The following is a 4,625-nucleotide window of genomic DNA, read 5'->3' as shown; positions in this document are numbered from 1 at the left end:
TCTATGGACTTCCATCTAAAGATCCTTATCAGTTTTTAACTGAGTTCTTGCAGATTTGTGAGACTGTAAAGACGAATGGAGTAGATCCTAAAGTCTACAGACTCATGCTTTTCCCTTTTGCAGTAAGAGACAGAGCTAGAATATGGTTGGATTCACAACCTAAGGATAGCCTGGACTCATGGGATAAGCTGGTCACGGCTTTTTTTGGATAAATTCTTTCCTCCTCAAAAGCTGAGCAAGCTTAGAGTGGATGTTCAGACCTTCAAACAAAAAGATGGTGAATCCCTCTATGAAGCTTGGGAAAGATACAAGCAGTTGACCAAAAGGTGTCCATCTGACATGTTTTTCAGAATGGACTATATTAGATATATTCTATTATGATCTATCTGAATTTTCAAAAATGTCATTGGACCATTCTGCAGGTGGATCCATTCACCTAAAGAAAACGCCTGCAGAAGCTCAAGAACTAATTGACATGGTTGCAAATAACCAATTCATGTACACTTTTGAGAGGAATTCCGTGAATAATGGGATGCCTCAGAGGAAGGGAGTTCTTGAAATTGATGCTCTGAATGCCATATTGGCTCAGAACAAAGTGTTGACTCAGCAAGTCAACATGATCTCTCAAAGTTTGAATGGATGGCAAAATGCATCCAACAGTACTAAAGAGGCAGCTTCTGAAGAAGCTTATGATCCTGAGAACCCTGCAATAGCAGAGGTAAATTACATGGGTGAACCTTATGGAAACACCTATAATTCATCATGGAGAAATCATCCAAATTTCTCATGGAAGGATCAACAAAAGCCTCAACAAGGCTTTAACAATGGTGGACACAATAGGCTGAGCAATAGCAAGCCTTTTCCATCATCTTCTCGGCAACATACAGAGAATTCTGAACAAAAAACTTCTAATTTAGCCAATTTAGTCTTTGATCTGTCAAAGGCCACTTTCAGTTTCATGAGTGAAACAAGATCCTCCATCAGAAATCTGGAGGCACAAGTGGGCCAGCTGAGTAAGAAAGTCATTGAAACTCCTCCCAGTATTCTCCCAAGCAATACAGAAGAGAATCCAAAAGGAAAGTGCAAGGCCATTGATTTAATCAATATGGCCGAATGCACAAGGGAGGAGGAGGACGAAAATCCTAGTGAGGAGGACCTCCTGGGACGTCTCTCAAGCAAGAGGGAGTTTCCTATTAAGGATCCAAAGGAATCTGAGGCTCAAATAGAGACCATAGAGATTCCATTAAATCTCCTTCTGCCATTCATGAGCTCTGAAGACTATTCTTCCTCTGAAGAGGATGAAGATGTGACTGGAGAGCAAGTTGCTCAATATTTAGGAGCTATCATGAAGCTGAATGCCAAGTTGTTTGGTAATGAGACTTGGGAAAGTGAACCTCCCTTGCTCATTAGTGAACTAGATACCTGGATTCAGCAAATTTTACCTCAAAAGAAACAAGATCCTGGCAAATTCTTAATACCTTGTACCATAGGCACATTAACCTTTGAAAAAGCTCTATGTGATCTGGGGTCAGGGATAAATCTTATGCCACTCTCTGTAATGGAGAAGCTGGGGATCATTGAGGTACAACCTGCCTTGTTCTCATTACAATTGGCAGACAAGTCATTGAGACAAGCTTATGGAATAGTAGAGGACGTGTTAGTAAAGGTTAAAGGCCTTTACATCCCTGCTGATTTCATAATCTTAGACACTAGGAAGGAAGATGATGAGTGTATCATCCTTGGAAGACCTTTCCTAGCCACAGCAGGAGCTGTGATAGATGTCAACAGAGGTGAATTAGTCCTTCAATTAAATGGGGTCTACCTTGTGTTTAAGGTACATGGCCATCCCTCTATGATAAAGGAGAGTAAGCATGAAGAGCTTCTCCCAGTTCAGAGTCAAGAAGAGCCCCCACAGTCAAACTCTAAGTTTGGTGTTGGGAGGCCACAACCAAACACTAAGTTTGGTGTTAAGACCCCATATCCAAACTCTAAGTTTGGTGTTGGGACTATACAACATTGACCTGATCACCTTTGTGGCTCCATGAGAGCACAATGTCAAGCTATTGACATTAAAGAAGCGCTTGTTGGGAGGCAACCCAATTTTATTTATCTAATTTTTATTTTATTTTATTTTATTGTTATTTTGTGTTTTATTAGGTACATGATCATGAGGAGTCACGAAAAAATCATAAAAATTAAAAATAGAATCAAAAACAGCAGAAAAAAATTCGCACCCTAGAGGAAGGACAGACTGGCGTTCAACGCCAGTAAGGAGCATTTGGCTGGCGTTCAACGCCAGAACAGAGTATGAATCTGGTGCTGAACGCCAGAAACAAGCAACATTCTAGCGTTTGAACGCCAGGAATGTGCCTTGAGGAAACTGGCGTTCAACGCCAGAAACATGCTACACATGGGCGTTGAACGCCCAGAACATGCTTCACATGTGCGTTGAACGTCTAGAACGTGCATCACCTCGGCGTTTAGATGCCAGAATGGAATGCAAAGGCATTTTACACGCCTATTTGGTGCAGGGATGTAATTCCTTGACACCTCAGGATCTGTGGACCCCACAGGATCATCTCAGGATCTGTGGACCCCACAGGATCACCTCAGGATCTGTGGACCCCACAGGATCCCCACCTAACATATTCCCACCTTACCTCCTAATCCTATTTCACTCCTCCCCATGTCACACTTCCCATCAACTTCAATCTCTCTTCCCAATTACCCCCTTCACCACTCACATCCATCCACTCTTCCCCAAAAATCCCACTGGTGCACGAAATTGTGATTAAAACTTTTCACAACTCAAATAATCCTTGGTGATGAACCCAAAAACTTGGTGTTCAATACCATGCAATAAACACAACTTCGCACAACTAACCAGCAAGTGTACTGGGTCGTCCAAGTAATAAACCTTACGCGAGTAAGGGTCGATCCCACAGAGATTGTTGGTATGAAGCAAGCTATGGTCACCTTGTAAATCTTAGTCAGGCAAACTCAAATGGTTATGGATGATGAATAAAACATAAAGATAAAGATAGAGATACTTATGCAATTCATTGGTGGGAATTTCAGATAAGCGTATGGAGATGCTGTGTTCCTTCCGTCTCTCTGCTTTCCTACTGTCTTCATCCAATCCTTCTTACTCCTTTCCATGGCAAGCTGTATGCAAGGGTTTCACCGTTGTCAGTGGCTACCTCCCATCCTCTCAGTGGAAATGTTCAACGCACCCTGTCACGGCACGGCTATCCAGCTGTTGGTTCTCGATCATGTCGGAATAGAATCCAGTGATTCTTTTGCGTCTGTCACTAACGCCCCACAATCGCGAGTTTAAAGCTCGTCACAGTCATTTGATCATTGAATCCTACTCAGAATACCACAGACAAGGTTTAGACCTTCCGGATTCTCTTGAATGCCGCCATCAGTTCTAGCTTATACCACGAAGATTCCAGTTAAAGAATCCAAGAGATAAACATTCAAGCCTTGTTTGCTTGTAGAACAGAAGTGGTTGTCAGGCACTCGTTCATAAGTGAGAATGATGATGAGTGTCACATAATCATCACATTCATCATGTTCTTGGGTGAAAATGAGTATCTTAGAACAAGAATAGGCTGAATTGAATAGAAGAACAATAGTAATTGCATTAATACTCGAGGTACAGCAGAGCTCCACACCTTAATCTATGGTGTGTAGAAACTCCACCATTGAAAATACATAAGAACAAGGTCTAGGCATGGCCGAATGGCCATCCCCCAAACATGATCAAAAGATCTAACGATCAAAAGATTCCAAAGATCCAAGATCCAAAGATGAGAATACAATAGTGAAAGGTCCTACTTATAGAGAACTAGTAGCCTGGGGTTTACAAAGATGAGTAAATGACATAAAAATCTACTTCCGGGCCCACTTGGTGTGTGCTTGGGCTGAGCATTGAAGCATTTTCGTGTAGAGACTCTTCTTGGAGTTAAACGCCAGCTTTGGTGCCAGTTTGGGCGTTTAACTCCCATCCTTGTGCCAGTTCCAGCATTTAACGCTGGGAATTCTGATGGTGACTTTGAACGCCGATTTGGGCCATCAAATCTTGGGCAAAGTATGGACTATCATATATTGCTGGAAAGCCCAGGATGTCTACTTTCTAACGCCGTTGAGAGCACGCCAATTGAGCTTCTGTAGCTCCAGAAAATCCTCTTCGAGTTCAGGGAGGTCAGAATCCAACAACATCTGCAGTCCTTTTTAGTCTCTGAATCAGATTTTTGCTCAGGTCCCTCAATTTCAGCCAGAAAATACCTAAAATCACAGAAAAACACACAAACTCATAGTAAAGTCCAGAAAAGTGAATTTTAACTAAAAACTAATAAAAATATACTAAAAACTAACTAGATCATACTAAAAACATACTAAAAACAATGCCAAAAAGCGTACAAATTATCCGCTCATCACAACACCAAACTTAAATTGTTACTTATCCTCAAGCAACTGAAAATCAAATAAGATAAAAAGAAGAGAATGTGCAATGAATTCCAAAAACATCTATAAAGATCAGTATTAATTAGATGAGCGGGGCTTTTAGCTTTTTGCCTCTGAATAGTTTTGGCATCTCACTCTATCCTTTGAAATTCAGA

At 41.3% G+C, this 4,625-nt stretch overlaps 1 non-coding gene across 1 annotated transcript; it reads right to left on the bottom strand.

Annotated features, from left to right (window-relative positions):
* Positions 1-237: 237 nt before the first annotated feature.
* Positions 238-341, bottom strand: LOC112767730 (small nucleolar RNA R71). The gene has a single exon (XR_003185176.1). It is a non-coding gene; the product is annotated as a small nucleolar RNA R71 (small nucleolar RNA).
* Positions 342-4,625: the final 4,284 nt, after the last annotated feature.

This window comes from Arachis hypogaea, chromosome 2 (genome assembly GCF_003086295.3).
Source record: "Arachis hypogaea cultivar Tifrunner chromosome 2, arahy.Tifrunner.gnm2.J5K5, whole genome shotgun sequence".
NCBI lineage: Eukaryota > Viridiplantae > Streptophyta > Magnoliopsida > Fabales > Fabaceae > Arachis > Arachis hypogaea.
This window is presented reverse-complemented; position numbering and strand designations above follow the sequence as displayed.